Genomic DNA, 17,740 nt, shown 5'->3' on the forward strand with positions numbered 1-17,740 from the left:
AGAATGAAATAGTTGATTGGATATTTTTTGATATGGGAGGCAATAGAGTCAAGTGATTAGGAGCCTTTCACATTCCAAGCCAGAGGGAATGGGTTTCTAGCTCAGCATGACCACTGACCTGCTGTATATCCTAGGGCAAATCACTCACCCTCTCTGAGCCTCACATTCTTATCTCCAAGATAGGGATATAATGGTACTGATTCCACACAAGCGTTACTACAATTAAGTAAGATTCTCAGAGTTCCTATGTGGCTCAGTGGTAACAAACCCGACCAGTATCCATGAGGATGAGGGTCCTGCTCAGTGGGTTAAGGATCCAGCGTTGCTGTGAGCTGTGGTGTAGGTCACAGACACGGCTCCAATCCAGTATTGCTGTGCCTGTGGCTGCGGCTGGCAGCTATAGCTCTGATTCAGCCCCTAACCTGGGAACTTCCATATGTCAAAGGTGCAGCCCTAAAAATACAAAAAAAAAAAAAAAAGAAAGAAAGAAAGAAAGAAAATAATTGTGTACTTAAAGCAATTACACTGCTTGGCATATAGCAAGCTCTCAATAAATGTCAATAAATGGTGGCTATGAGTGTGTCTGATGCTCAAATATTTATAATTCTCCAAATAATCCTATGAAAACAATTTTTAAAGGTCAGTTTGAGAGACTGTGACACAGTGTTCCATCCACATTTTAAGTCCCTGCTCAACTCTCCTAATTCTCCAGCATCAGGGATGAGTAGCATCTTTTGTCATCTAAGTACAAACCATCAGCATAAGAAGAGCTATTTTTACTGTTTCTATTTTTTCTTTCTCCTTCCTCTCCCAATTTCTCATCTTATTAAAAGCTTCATTTCCATATGAAAGGACTGTGATAAATTGAAAAAAATGTCCACCTACCCTGCCCCAAACTTGACAAAACTAATCCAGTTTAACTTGAAAACTTTTTCTAGAAATTCTCAACTCTAGAAGTCACAATAATGATTTTGCCCGGCAGCCAGAACAAGACATTTGGGTCTCAACATTTGAATTTTTTCACAACTAGATTCAAACCTCTCTGAATTGAAGTTTTACATGTGATTGAATGAAACAAGGTAGTATTAAAATTTGAAAGATAATATTTATGTATTTGACAAATTAGGGAAGACAAAGTTACCAGGAACAAGAACTTCAACACAAAGCTAGTCTGGCTCTTGTGGTTAATGAATATTGTTTTGACTGTAAAACATTTCTATCAGTGACTAATAAAAATATTCCTAGACTGCTGTCACATCTCAGGGATCCAGTTCAACACGCATTCATTTAGTATTTATTTTGCAATTTCTAAATGTCAGGAACTGCGTTCAGCACTGGGACACAAAAACAATTACTTCCCACATGTGTCTTGGAGTTTATGGAGAAGTCCAGAAAAATAAAAGGCAATTACAGAATGACCTAAGAGGGGAATGGGGACGGGGGGGACGCAGGGTGCTGTGAGAGCCCCTGGAGAGGACACCTGGCCAACAGTAAAGGGGCAGGAAAAACTTCCCAGAATAAACAACATCTAAGCAAGAACTATAGGATGTGTGAAGCCTGAAATGCATAGGTGCAGAGGGAGAAGAATGCTGCAAGCAGAAGCATCCTAGTGTAGAAAGGCCCAGAGCCCAGAGGCTCAGAGGGAACCTGGAGAAGTGGTTTCCTATTGTTTGTACCTGGAGTACAAGGCACAAGCAGCAAGAAACAAAAACAGAGAGGAAAGCAGGAGTCTTGTAGCGGGATTATGCTGAGCACAAGGGGGCACCCCATAAGGGTACTAAAACAAAATGGAACAGGAGAAGGCAGAGTTAAGAAACTGTTGCCCAAGTAGGCAACAACAGTAAGCTTAGAGAGAAAGTGGAAAAATTAAGAGATATTTCAGTATGGAATTCAATGGATTGGTGGTTTGGTTTGAACAAGACCGTGAAGGACAGAGAGACAGAGAAGTCAAGAGAGAGGACAGAGTTTCTGGTTTGGGAAGCTAGGGGTACCACCACAGGGCCTTTGCACTTACTGTTTTCTCTGCAATGTTCTTCACCCATATACTTCCTAGACTCATCTGTCCCCTCATTCAGGTTCCCGCTCAACCACTGCCTTATCAAAGAGTTTTCTTCACCCTATATAAAATCAGTACCCAATTCCTCATTCCAGCTCCGTTACTATCTTCATACACCCTAATATTACCTCATAGCATTTACCACCATCTGACATTTTACATATTTATTTGTCCAACTGCCTTTCTGTCCCCATGAAAATGTGAGCTCCATGAAAGCAGCATTTTTTTTTTTCTATTTTGTTCCCTATTTATTCTCAGGGTTTAAAATAGTTTCTGGCATATGGTGACTCTCAACATATCTTTTAATGTTTAATGATTAAATTCAAAAAGATAGGAAACACTAAGAGAAAACACAAAAGTGGTCTAGGAAAACACACATTCACCTCTATTTCTAACACTTTGGTTCAGAATCTCCTTTGTTTTTCAGTCAATAAAAATATAAGACACACAAGAAAGTACACAAATCATACATGCATAGCTCAATGAATTATAACAAAGTGAATATGCGACGTTACCAGCACGCAGTAAAAGACACAGAACATCATTGGAGCTCCCAGCATGACCCTCCCAATCACTAACCACCTTGTTCCTTCCCAAGGATAACTGGTAAACTGACTTCCAACCCTATCAACAGTTTAACATGTTCTTGAACTATATGTAAGTGAAATAATTTCATATGTATTCTTTGTGTCTGGCCCTTTTAACTTAATATTAGATTTGTGAGATTCGTCCAAGTTATTATATGGAGCAACACTTTCTTTTTCTGTAGCTGTATGGGATTCCACTTTATGAATGGCTCATGACTTATTTTCTACAATTGATGAACATCTGGGTGTTTCCGATTTAAAGCCATTACTACTGATGCTGCTATGACATTCTAGTACATGCCTTTAGGTGAATGTATATATTGGGGGGGGGCTATATATCTAGAAAAATAATTGCTGAGCCACAGAGTATGTATATGTTCAGGTTTAATAAATTCTACCAAAAAGCTTTCAAAATGATTGTATTAATTCCAACTTTCACCTGCAAAGTAGTTATTTTCCATTGCTCCAAATCCTCACCAATGCTTGGTAATGCAAAGTTACTTTTTTTTTTTTTTTTTTTTTTTTTTTTTTTTAAGGCCGCATCTGCAGCATATGGAAGTTACCAGGCTAGGGGTCGAATCAGACCTACAGCTGCCAGCCACAGCCACAGCCACAGCAACGCAGGATCCAAGTCACATCTGCAACCTACATCACAGCTCACAAATCACCCAATCAGGACAGCAGACAGAAAACCAAATGAAAAAACACAAAAGCAATATAAAAGATTTATGGGATAATATAAAGTGGGCCAATCTATGCATAACAAGAATTCCAGAAGGAGAAGAAAAAGAAAGGAGGATTGAAAGTACATTTGAAGAAATTATGACTGAAAACTTTGCAAACCTAAAGAAAATAGATATCAACGTACAGGAAGCACAGAGGGCCCCAAACAAGTTGAACCCAAACAGGCCCACACCAAGACATATTATAATAAAAAAGGTAAAATTTAAAGATAAAGAGAGGATTCTAAAGGCAGCAAGAGAAACACAAAGCATTAATTATAAGGAAACCACCATAAGGCTATCAGTCAGCTGATTTCATTACAGAAACACTACAGGCCAGAAGAGAGTGGCAAGATATATTCAAAGTTGTAAAAGGGAAAAATATGCATCCTAGAGTATTCTACTCAGCAAGGATATCATTTAAAATAGAAGGATAAATAAAGAACTTCTTCAAAAACAAAAGCTCAAAGAGTACAGCAATACTAAAGCCACTCTAAAAGAAATACTGAAAGGGCTCCTCTAAATAAAAAATAAGTAAGAAGAAATAGGATGGAGGAAACCACAACTGGAAAGCAATCACTATACAGATCTAAAGGAAAAAATAAAAAACCTACTGTAAAGGTGATGAAAAACACAAGGGACGACAAAAGGACAAACATGAAAATATTAAAAAGGGACTTCAAAATCATAGAATGTGGGGAAGGAATGTAAGAAAATCTTGACTCTTTTTTTTTTTAATAATGTGTTTGAGCCAATATGACTATCAGCCTAAAGCAAGCAGATATAGGAAGGGGTTAACATACTTATAAAACAGGGCAACCACAAATCAAAACCAAACATTACATTCACAAAAACTAAAAAGAAAAGTACACAAGTACAAAATAAATGGAAACCATCCAACAAAAAAAAAAAGGGAACAAAGGAGAAACATAGAATCAACTGGAAAACAAGGTTTAAAATGGCAATAAATACATGTTTATCAATAATTATCTTAAATGTCAATGGACTGAATGCTCAATCAAAAGACAAAGAGTGGCAGATTGGATAAAAAGTCAAAACTCTACAATTCGCTGTCTACAAGAGACTCACCTTAGGGCAAAGGACACATATAGATTGAAAGTGAGGGGGTGGGAAAAGATATTTCATGCCAATGGACAAGACAGGAAAGCAGGAGTTGCAATACTCATATTGGACAAAATGACTTTAAAATGAAAGCCATAAAGACAAAGAAGGACCCTATTTAATAGTTAAAGGATCCATTCAAGAAGAGGATATTACAATCATCAATATATATGCCCCAAATATAAGCACACCCAGATACCTACAACAAATACTAACAGACTTAAAAGGAGAAATTGATGGGAGTACCATAATAGTAGAAAACTTTAACACCCCACTCACATCAAAGCACAGATGCTCTAGACAGAAAATCAAAAAGGCAACAGAAATCCTAAATGACACAATATAAGTTAGACTTAATTGACATTTTTAGGACATTACACCCAAAAAAATCAGAATATGCATTCTTCTCAAGTGTACCTGGAACATTCTCAAGGATTGACCACATACTGGGGCATAAAGCTAACCTAAACAAATTTAAGAGTATAGAAATTATTTCAAGTATCTTCTCTGACCAAAAGGGCATGAAACTAGAAATCAACCACAGGAAAAGAAATGAGAAAAAACTTACTACATGGAGACTAAAAAACATGCTACTAAAAACCCAATGAGTCAATGAGGAAATCAAGAAAGAAATTAAAAAATACTTCAAGACAAATGATGATGAAAACAAAGCCACTCAAAATCTATGGGATGCCGCAAAAGCGGTGCTTAGAGGGAAGTTCATAGCAACACAGGCCTTCCTCAAAAAAGAAGAAAAATCTCAAATCAACACCTTAACCCACAAACTAAATGAATTAAAAAAAAGAACAAACAAAACGTAAAGTCAGCAGAGGAAAAGAAATCATAAAGATCAGAGAGAAAATCAATAAAATAGATTCAAAAAACAATAGAAAAAAATCAATAAAACCAAGAACTGGTTCTTTAAAAGGTAAACAAAATTAACAAATTCCTGGCCAGACTCACCAAGAAGAGGAGAGAAAAAACCCAAATAAACAAAATAAGAAATGAAAAGGGAGAAATCTCAATGGATACCACAGAAATACAAAAAAAAAAAAAAAAAAAAGAAAGAAGGAAAGAAAATACAGTGGACAATTACATGCCAACAAATTTGACAACCTAGAAGAAATGGACAACTTTCTAGAGACTTACAGCCTGCCAAAACTGAATCGAGAAGAAATAGATCAATGGAACAGACAAATCACTAGAAATGAAATTGAATATGTAATAAAAGCAAACCCTACAAACAAAATTCCAGGACTAAGTGGCTTCACAGGTGAATTCTACCAAACATACAAAGAGGAAGTTATACCCCTCCTCTTAAACTTTTCCAAAACTTTGAAAAAGAAGGAACACTCCCAAAGACATTCTATGATGCCACCATCACCCTAATACCAAAACCAGACAAAATACTACAAAAAAAGAAAATTATAGGCCAATATCTTTGATGAATATAGAAGCAAAAATTCTTAAGATTTTAGCCAACCAAATCCAACAACATATTAAAAAGATCATAACCCACTACCAAGTGGGATTCATCCCAGGTTCACAAGGATGGTTAAACACACACAAATCAATCCTCATCCACCACATTAACAAAAGAAAAGTAAAACACCACATGGTTTCTCAATAGATGCAGAAAAAGCATTTGACAAAGTCCAACATCCATTCATGATAAAAACTCTTACCAAAATGGGTATGAAGGGAATATACCTTAACATAATAAAAAGCCATTTATGAATAAACCCACAGCAAATGTAATACTCAATGGAGAAAAGTGGAGAGACTTCCTGCTAAAATCTGGAACAAGACAAAGATGCCCACTCTCACCACTGTTATTCAACATACTATTGGAAGTCCTAGCCACAGCAATCAGACAAACAAAGGAAATAAAAGGTATAAAAAGTAGAAAGGAAGAGGTAAAATTGTCATAGTATGCAGATGATATGATACTATATGTAGAAAACCCTAAGGACTCCACGCAAAAATATGAATTCAGCAAAGTAGCAGGATACAAGATTAACATTCAGATATTGGTTGCATTTGTATATACTAAAAGTGAAATATTAGAAAAGGAATACAAAAATATAATACCTTTTAAAATTGCACCTCCCAAAATGAAATAACTAGGAGTAAACCTGACCAAGGAGGTGAAAGACTTATATGCTGAGAAATATAAGCCATTAATCAAGGAAACTGAAGAGGATTAAAAAAATGGAAAGATATTCCATGCTACTGGGTTTGAAGAATTAATATCGTAAAAACGGCCATACTGCCCAAAGCAATAGACAGATTCAATGCAATCCCATCAAATTACCCGTGACATTTTTCAAAGAACAACAACAAACAATCCCAAAATTTATATGGAACCATAAAAGACCCAGAATTGCCAAAGCAACCCTGAGGAACAAAAAAAAAGCAAGAGGTATAGCTCTCCCAGACTTCAGGCAATATTTCAAAGCTACAGTAATCAAGACAATATGGTGCTGGTACCAAAACAGACATATAGAACAATGGAACAGAATAGAGAACCCATAAATAAACCCAGACACCTATGGTCAATTAATCTTCAACAACGAAGGCAAGAATATAAAATGGGAAAAAGTCTTTTCAGCAAGTTGTGCTGGAAAACTGGACAGCCCTATGTAAATCAATGAAACTGTTAAATACCCATACACAAAAATAAATTCAAAATGGTTCAAAGACTTAAACCTAAGACAAGACACCATCTAATTCCTAGAAGAGAACATAGGCAAAACATTCTCTGACATTAACTTTACAAATGTTTTCTCAGGTCAGTCTCCCCCCCCCAAAAAAAATAATAAAAAAATAAAAAAATAAAAGCAAAAATAAACCAATGGGAACTAATCAAATCGACAAACTTTTGCACAGCAAAGGAAACCATTTAAAAAAAAGGCACCCTACAGAATGGGAGAAAATAGTTTCTAAGGATGCAACTGACAAGGCCTTAATCTGTATAATATACAAACAACTTATATAATTCAACAGCAAAAAAGCCAATTAAAAAATGAGCAAAAGACCTGAATAGACATTTCTCCAAAGAAGATAAATGGATGACCAACAAACACTTGAAAAAAAGCTGAACATCAGTAATTGTAATAAAAATGCAAATAAAAACTACCATGAGGTACACTTCACACCAGTCAGAATGGCATTGTTAACAAATAACAAAGGCTGGAGAGGGTGTGGAGAAAAGGGTACCCTCCTGCACTGTTGGTGGGAATGTAAATTGGTGCAACCACCATGGAAAATCGTGTGGAGGTACTTCAGAAAACTAAATGTAGAACTACCATATGACCCAGCATTCCCAGCATATATCCGGAAAAACTTTCCTTGAAAAAGACACGTGCACTCGTATGTTCATTGCATCACTTTTCACAATAGCCAAGACATGGAAACATCCTAAATGTCTATCAATAGATGAATGGATTAAGAAGATATGGTATATATACACAATGGAATACTACTCAGCCATAAAAAAGAACAAAGTAATAGCCATTTGAAGCAACATGGATGGAACTAGAGACTCTCATACTAAGTGAAGTAGTCAGAAAGAGAAAGAGAAACACCATATGATATCACTTATATCTGGAATCTAATATATGGTACAAATAAACCTTTCCACAGAAAAGAAACTCATGGACTTGGAGAACAGACTTGTGGTTGCCAAGGGGGAAGGGGAGGGAGTGGGATGGCCTGGGAATTTGGGATTAATAGATGCAAACTATCACATTTGGAGTGGATGTGCAATGAGATCCTGCTGTACAGCACTGGGAATTGTATCTAGTCACTTGTGATGGAGCATGATGGAGGATAATTTGAGGAAAAAAAATATATGTATGTGTGACTTGGTCACTTTGCTATACAGTAGAAACTAACAGAACACTGTAAGCAATCTATAATGGAAAAAATAAAACTCATTTTAAAAAAAGAATTTAGATAGGAAAGGTGATGCTAGACTGAAAGGGACCTTAAAATAGGCCAAGCAAGACATTTCCTTTTGACCTGAAAACAATGGGGATGCTTTATGATCCTGTCTGCACCTACCTATAGGCCTTATTTACATGTCTTTCCTGGACTCTGCAGCTCAGAGTAAGTGCCCATCACAGAATTTAAACACCATCTCCCAGGATACCTTCCTACCTTGTACACACTTCTATCTCTGCCCTTATCATACAGCATTACAATTTATCTTTGTTCCAGTCCAAGATGACAACTTTTTTTTTTTAGGTTCTATTGAAGTATAGTTGATTTACAATGTTGTGATAATTTCTACTGTACAACAAAGTGACTCGGTTATACATATACACACACATCCATTTTTTTTTTTTCAGCTCAAATTGACAACTTCTTGAAAGCAGATGTTGGCTACAGAGTTTAGAACCAGTTTGCAGAGGCTAATGAGAGCTGACTATTAAATTTTCAAGAATGTTACAAGCCAATTGACATATCTGTGGCTGGAAATCAATCATGGTATTTTAAATCAACCAGAGTATTTTTACACTGTGGAAATCAGCAAAGGCTACAAATAAGAGCTCTTCCCACCCTCACATAGCCTGATGTTAATCATTTGCCATCACATCACTAGACACTAGTCTTATTCATCTCCACATGCTTGTCACTGAACACAGTGCCTGCATCAATACTTACTGAATTAAAATGCATTTTTCACACCTAACACACTTTTTAGAACCCTAAGTAAATAAATTCTCACTTATAATTGGACGTCATGCTAGGTAAAATAAGCCAAACACAGAAAGAAAAATATTACATGATTCCACTTATTTGAAGTATATAAAATAGTCAAAAGCATAAAAATCGAAAACTGGAATGGTAGTTATCAGGGGCTGAGGGGAGAAGGGAAATGGAAAGTTATTGATCAACAGGCATCAAGTTTCAATTAAGTAAGAGGATTACAATCAAGAGATTTGCTGTCTATCACGGTACCTACTAGCCATCGATAATGTACACTTAAAATTTGTTCAGAGGATAGATCTCATGTTCCTATCAAAATTAGAAAAAAAAAGTTTTTAATAATCTTGCACCTGGAGTTCCCATCGTGGCTCAATGGTTAACGAATCTGACTAGGAACCAAGAAGTTGTGGGTTCGATCCCTGACCTTGCTCAGTGGGTTAAGGATCTGGCGTTGCCGTGAGCTGTGGTGTAGGTCACAGATGTGGCTCAGATCCCGCGTTGCTGTGGCTCTGGCGTAGGCCAGCAACAACAGATCCGATTAGACCCCAAGCCTGGGAACCTTCACATGCCATGGGAACGGCCCAAGAAATGGCAAAAAGACAAAAAAAAAATTAAGAATCTTGCTCCCTACTCCTTCAGTATAACTAGTACGTATGTGGTGCTCATTTGTCTGCTAGGTGACACTGCCCCTGAGAGGTTTTTTTTTTTGGTTGTTGTTTTTTTTTTTCTGTCTTTTTGCCTTTTCTCTAGGGCCCCTCCCGAGGCATGTGGAGATTCCCAGGCTAGGGGTCTAACCGCAGCTGTAGCTACTGGCCTACACCAGAGCCACAGCAACACGGGATCCGAGCCACGTCTGCAACCTACACCACAGCTCACAGCAAAGCCAGATCCTTAACCCACTGAGCAAGGCCAGCGATCGAACTCTCAGCCTCCTGGTTCCTAGTCGGATTCGTTAACCACTGAGCCATGACAGGAACTCCACCCCTGAGAGTTTTTATGTGAGTCCCTGAAACAATCAGAAGACAGTAGGGGTAACATAGGCAAGAGGGAGGCAGTGAGGTTAGAGAAGCCAAACTTTCTAGAGCCCCATTTCCAGGAGGCACTTCTAAGCCAGTTGGTATTGCTGAGGGGTCTGCAAAGTACCATTTCCCATGCAAATCTCAAAGCATAAACAGCCTAGACATTTCCTAGAGCCAAAAGTTTCAGATAATTCCCAGGGCCACTGACTGAGGAGGAGCCTGTGGGCAGCTGCATCAGACACATGGGCATGTCCCTTGGTGTTCATCTCCATAAACAGGATGGGGAAAAGTCAGATGGTGAGGAAGCTCATGACTCAGGACAGTGCCCTGAGTGGGGGAAAGGGGTTTTCAGTAAAAGGAATGAGTAAAGTTTTATTTGCCATACAAACCCAAGAACCAAAACTTGGCAAAAGAATGAGTACAAATTAAGTAAACCATGCCAACACAAAGCAATTGAAAATTTAACTGTGGAACCCTTTGTTGTGAGAGTAAGAATACCATCCCAGTGATTCTTCACCAAAAGAATGCCCAGGACTGGGGAGACTGGCGTATCAGGATCTCCCTAGGGGTAGGGATTGGGGCCTGGGTGATGCCAAACAAAAATTACTCAATATTTTAATTGTTTTGATTTATTTTTAGTCACAGTAATTCACTTACTTGGACATTTCAAAGACCACTAGGGAAGGCATAATGTTTTATGTTTATAAGAAGAGGCGTGGGTTTTCAAAAGGATGAGAAATGTTTTTAATATATTTTCATTCTTGTCTTTTACAGATGGGAAACTGAAAATTCAATGGTAGAGTCCATACAAGAGCATGGTCTGTCTGTCTTATTCACCAGTATTTGCCCAGCACTAGCCATGCCTGGCACGCAAGAGGTGCCCTTAAACAGTTGTTGAATGAATGGATGAGAGCTGGAGAAAAGGCGGGGCTTGGCCAGCATTCCATGTTGTTGACATTTTGGCAGAGGCGGCATGGGCATGACTGTCCTAACCCCAGTTATCTTTCCACTCTAAAGTGGTGGTTAATTAAAAACATGGACTCTGGAGCCAGACTGCCTAGGTTCCTGTGCCAGCCCTACCACTTACTGGCGATGTGGCTGTGAGCAGTTTATAAAACATCCCTGAACCTCAATTTCCTCTTCCATAAAATGGGAATAATCATAGTCCATCCCAGAGAGGAGTTACAAGCATAAGGTGAGGAAACACATGTAAAGTGTTTAGAAAGCGCCCAGTTCACAGGATGTGTTCAATGTTATTATTAACCACAAATGACAAAGTGCGCTTAGCCCCTCATGGCTGAGCACTGTCTTCTGTGTTCTTGGGAAGCCCTTTGGAAAATTGGCCCAAGATAAAACCTTGAAGCATTACTTTTATTTTTTATGTATTTACTTATTTTTTTATGGCTGCACCTGCGGCACATGAAAGTTTCCGGGCTAGGGGGTTGAATCGGAGCTGTAGCTACAGCTGCTGGCCTATGCCACAGCCACACCAATGACAGATCCGAGCCACATCTGTGACCTATACCACAGCTTGTGGTAACACTGGATCATTAACCCACTGAGTGAGGCCAGGGATCAAACCCACATGGTCATGGATACCAATCAGGTTCGTAACCCTCTGAGCCACAAGAACAGGAACGCCCTTGAAGCAATACTTTCATTTTTTAAAAATTTTTTAATTTATTTTTTAATTATAGCTGATTTACAATGTTCTGTCAATTTCTGCTGTACAGCAAAATGACCCAGTCATATATATATATATATATATATATATATATATATATACACACACACACACATATGTATATACATTCTTTTTCTCACATTATCCTCTATCATGTTCCATCACAACTGACTAGATACAGTTCCCTGTATAATGACACTTTACATTTTTTCCATAAGTCCATCAACTTGACGCAAACCCAAAGACTACCAAAAACCTAAATAAATGGTGCCACTGAGATAGTCTCTGAAGTAAGATACTGTGTTATTTATCACTTTATCCCCTATAAAGCCCAGCAGAGGGGAGGTGGTCTACTCTGGTGGTCAAAAGCATATATGCTAGGCCTCAGCTGCCTAGGCTTAAATCCCAGTTCCTTCATTTGCTAACTGTCTGACCTGGGCCAAGTCATGTACCCTCTCTGTGCCTTTGCTTCTACAGCTGTGAAATGAATTTAACAACTACAGCTGCCACATGGAGTCCTGGTGAGGACAAATCAGTGACTGGCACTTTGATAGCACTGCAGGTATTAGCCACCACCACATACAATAGACGTTCATGGGAATTCACATGCGTTGCCATGAATTCAGCTATGTGACAGTGTTGTCTTGCCACTGGCCATCTTTGCAACAGTTGATCACATTACAACTGGCACTAGAGTCATAATCCCAACTGATAGTGCAGCCCTGACACCAGACTGAAGAGATGCACAGAATAATGCAAAAGCCAGCACTGATGACTGAACAAGGTCCAGTGGACCAGATTGAATTAAGGAACCACAAAAGTGTGTGCGATCCCCTGGCAGAACACTGTGAGGGGATCCCAGCGGAAACAAAGCTACCAAGGTGCCAACCCATTGACAAGCATCAGCACCACAGCCAGAACCATGGATTGGCAGGTGCCCAGGGGCCCCTGGGAGCTGAGCACTCTCAGGTTACCTTTCTACACTTAGTACTTTCCTGGACCTTCTCCAGCCAGTGTTCTGGCATCCACAACAGGTCAGTTCAACCCAGGACAGTTTTTGGATTATCATGTCTACGGACACCCTGCTCTGTGAGTCACAGCAAAGTCTTCCTCACAGATCCATAACCCACACACAGCTCAGATGTTTAACAGAATAGTATACAAATGCTTCGCAACTAACAGAGCTTAAACTAAGTAACATTATAGATTTTATAGAGACATGGTGGTGTTGTGGCTAAAAGCCTAGACTCTAGAGCCAAGTGCTGCTTGAGTTCATATCTTGGCTGAACCACCTACTTTAGGTGAGATACTTAACCTTTCTGAGCTTTAGTGGCCTTATCCATAAACTGCAACAACCATATCTACTGCACATAGCTTCCATCAGATAAAAGAAGTAACATGTAAAACACTTAGGAAGTGTCTGATAAATGGTCAGTACTATAGACAGACTGGCTTTGATTTGCACCCTACTTACACTGGGTGGGTAAAGGCATCTGTACAAATGAAGAGGGTGGAAACACAGAAGAAGTCTCATGTTGTACAGTACAAGAGACTGTATTCGTTTGTGTTTGCTGGCACCTAACTGGAAAAATATGTTCATCTCACTTGTTTCACTCTTAACCCAAGCTCAAATACTCTCCATGGTAAAAATCACTTGGAACATGTCCAAAGCAAAGATCCTTTCAACTGTCTCCATCCCTTCACTTGCATAATATTGGAGTCACCAAACCAATCTCATTCATATTTTCCAAAACAATCACCTTTTGCACTGAGTCAGCCTGGAAACTTTTAGTAGACTGGGTTGCAGTTTCTAATAGCTGTAAATGAGAACACCAGATGCCCACCAACATCATATCTTATTTCTTTGGTTGTACCAACATATAAAAGGGGGCCCACAGAAATGATCCACCCAATTATCACATTAATGTTTGGTATGTTTACACTAAATACTCATTATTCATTGCGGGATCAGGCTAGTAATGATATTGGGGCCAGAATTGATGAGATCAAGGTTTTAGAATTAAACTCTTCCCTGTCCCCCATCTGGCCCTGGGCAATGTCACCTCTGGTTCAGTGCTCGGGTATTTCTTCCATCCCCACCAGAAATCCAGGTCATAGGAGAACACATGTCATAGTGTCCTTTCAGTATCACTGCCAGCTACAACCAGAACTGAGACTGGAACACCAGGGCCACCAGGGCCACCAGGCCCAAGATCAGAGCACTTGTCCTAGGACAGCTGGGAAAACACCACTACATGATATGCTCTCTCAATGAGGTACAGATATGAAAAAAATTAAAAAATTTAAATCTCAAAGCAACCTTACTCATCTACCATGGTCACTTCTGGAAGTAATAAATGAGTTCTCAACATCACTAGGGAGAGTCTCTTAATTAGCACTGAACTTCCAGAGGTCAGAGAAAGCAAGCCAAGCAGTGGGGCTATTTTATGGCGATGCTGACCACACTTGTGGCTTAGGACGAGGCTACTGGGCATAAAGGGAAAAGCAAACCCTTGCCAATATTCTTAATTCAGGTAGTGCCTCTTCTTCCTTCTACCTCATCTAGGATACCTTAGAGGGCCAGGTTAGGAACACAGCAAGAACTTTACCAGATGTGAAATGAGGACAATGGCAGGCAGAGGAGAAACCAGACCAGCCCAAAGCCTGGCAGCCCCCTTCCCTTCTCTTCACTCTAGATCTTCACACTGTCTCCCCTGTCAGGAGCCCTCCTCTGTCCCTAAACAAAATCTTCACTTTGCATGGATAACATGTACAAAAACAACAACAACAACATAACATAGTCAGCTTCTGAATCTATGGCCAGGAAGCTGAAATCACCTTAACCCAATAAATTTGTATCGATATCATCAACAAGAATGATAAATGTCTCCCAAGGACCTAGACGAAGCTCCAGGTATACTTACAAGTCTGTGAGAAAAACAAGATGAATAGAACACAATTCCTCTTCTTTAATAAAACGCCTACTGTGTGTGTTCTACATTATCTGGATAAGAAGCCCTGTTCTGCCACTTGATAGCCACATGACCTTGGGCAAATCATTTTGCCTCTCTCTGCTTTAGTTTCTATATCTGTAAAATGGGAATAATGATAAAGCCTTCTTTAAAGGATTGCTGTGAGGGTTAAAGAGGTCAAAAGGCTCAGAAAAGTGACAGCTACAGAAAAAGTACTCAGTGAGTAACTACCTATGATTAAGTTTCCATAGTAAAACAGTCTCTTCATCTACAAAGCATCCTGCTTCTTCAGATATTAGAGCTGGAAAGGACCTTTGTGATCATACAGTTCAGCCTCTGGGTACAGGTTAGAACGAGGTTCAGGGACCCCAACGGACTACTCCACAATTATAAACCTTCTGGACAGGACCCCTGAGATTAGACCCAGGCCCCTAGCCCAGCTCTTCAAACTACTTCCCAGTCTAACAAGCTAGTTTATAAATCACTCTGTTGACCCTCTTCAAAAAAAATGTTTGTAGTGACTCAAATAAAGAAATGAACAATGAATGGTATAGGAGTATGGTGGCAACAGTACCACAATAAGATATATGCAGAAATTACTTCAAGGCAGTGGACCCTCAACTGCCCCAGTCCATTCGTACATTATATGAAAGAACACAGTTATTTCTGCTTTACTCTTTTCTAAATGTGTTTCCTGCATAAAAGCTCAACATAAATTATTTCTTCAGATCCCCATAGCAATCCTATGAGATGAGTATTATTCCAATTATACTGAATAGCAAACCAGACACAAAGTAGTTAAACAGTATGTCTAAAAGTATAGCTAATAAATGACGAGATTGTGACTTCAACCGAGACAGTCTGCTTCTAGAATTCATACGTTTTAACCGCCATACCAGTACAGACTCACTAGCATAAGAGGGGAAAGTTCTTATGTGGCCTAGCTAAAATCTGCATGTTATCAACATTTATATATTTTAAATTTCCTTACTTTTTTTTTTTTTTTTTTTTTGCTTTTTTAGGGCTGACCTCAAGGCATATGGAAGTTCCCAGGCCATGGGTCAAATCAGAGCTACAGCTGGCAGCCACACAGGATCTGAGCCACATCTGCAACCTACACCACAGCTCATGGCAATACCAGTTCCGTAACCCACTGAGTGAGTCCAGAGATCAAACCTGCATCCTCATGGATACTAGTCAGATTCATTTCTACTGAGCCACAACAGAAACCCTCTCCTTACTTGTTTTTAATCAGGAATACTTACAGTAGTAAACACATAAGGTGGCATAGGTGCTAAGAGTCTACTAGTGTGTGTGCATGTGCGTGCATCTCACGTGCATGCATGTGTGTGTGTCTGTGTTCCACATATGGGGCTTTCAAAGACCCACATAATATGAATTGACTTATAGTCTTCTTTGGATGGTTGACTGTTGGTTGGTTGAATTATTTCAAGATCTTTCTGCTCACACAAGCAGAAGCATCTACTGAAAAACAGAGCATCTATCTTTGAACCTCTATTAAATTTCTATAAATCTCTTATTCGCAAACATTCTCAGAAATTCACATAGCCAAATCCAGAACTTTGGACCTTGGAGAGAACTCCAAAAACAGCTCCACAAAAATGAGTCCCATTCCCTATGCTCCTTAAGTAGCCTGAATGAGGAAGTCATGGCGTTAATCAGAAGGAAAGAGAGCAAATTAATAAATTACACTAAAGTTCTTGGCATTTGACTTTACAGGCACAGAGTCAAGTTCTGAAGGTGCTGAGGTTTATTATGAACTCAATGTCTTTTGTCTTAGAGAATTCTTGATACATAAAAGAGAAAGTTGTTTTGTCATTCCTTGTAAACAGAGGCTTGGAAAAAAGAGGGGACAGGATGTTCCCTTTTCATAGAAGAGGAAACTGAGACAGGAAGAGTTAAGTGATTTAGATCCAAAGAATCAAAGACTTTTAGAACTAGAAGTGGTCATTCATCCAAGACCACACAGCAAGTAAATAGTAGTCCCAGGACCTACTCTTGGGCCTCCTGACTCTGGGTCTAGAGTTTTTTTTTTTTTTTTTTTTTTTGCAAAATAAAGCCACACAGAGGCATGCTTGTTGGGTCAATTTCTGGATTTTCTCTTGTGTTCCTTTGATCTATGTGGCTATTCTTCCACTGGTACCACTGTAGCTACTTAAGTCTTCAAATAGTTTCCTTCTTGATTTCCTCATTGACTCATTGGTTTTTTAGTAGCATGTTGTTTAGTCTCCATGTAGTAGTTTTATTCTCATTTCTTTTCCTGTGGTTGATTTCTAGTTTCATGCCATCGTGGTCAGAGAAGATAACTTGAAATAATTTCTATACTCTTAAATTTGTTTAGGTTAGCTTTGTGCCCCAATATGTGATCACTTCTTGAGAATGTTCCATGTGCATTTGAGAAGAATGTGTATTCTGATTTTTTGGGATGTAATGTCCTGAAAATGTCAATTAAGTCTAACTTTTCTATTGTTTCCTTTAGGATCTCTGTTGCTTTATTAATTTTCCATCTAGAGGATATGTCCATTGATGTGAATGGGGTATTAAAGTCTCCTACTATGATTGTATTCCCATCAATTTCTCCTTTTATGTCTGTTAATATTTGTTGTAAGTATCTGGGTGCTCCTATATTTGGAGTATATATGTTGGGGCACATATGTTGACGATTGTAATATCCTCTTCTTGAATGGATCCTTTAACCATTAAATAGAGTCCTTTTTGTCTTTCTTTATGGCCTTCATTTTAAAGTCTATTTTGTCTGATATGAGTATTGCAACTCCTGCTTTCCTGTCTTGTCTGTTGGCATGAAATATCTTTTCCCACCACCTCACTTTCAATCTATATGTG

At 38.8% G+C, this 17,740-nt stretch overlaps 1 protein-coding gene across 6 annotated transcripts in view; it reads right to left on the bottom strand.

Moving 5' to 3' along the window:
• DDR2 (discoidin domain receptor tyrosine kinase 2) overlaps nucleotides 1-17,740 on the bottom strand; it is a 162,081-nt gene that overhangs the window by 90,991 nt on the left and 53,350 nt on the right. The gene's annotated exons all lie outside the window — the stretch shown is intronic.

The sequence above is a fragment of the Sus scrofa genome, chromosome 4 (assembly GCF_000003025.6).
Source record: "Sus scrofa isolate TJ Tabasco breed Duroc chromosome 4, Sscrofa11.1, whole genome shotgun sequence".
NCBI lineage: Eukaryota > Metazoa > Chordata > Mammalia > Artiodactyla > Suidae > Sus > Sus scrofa.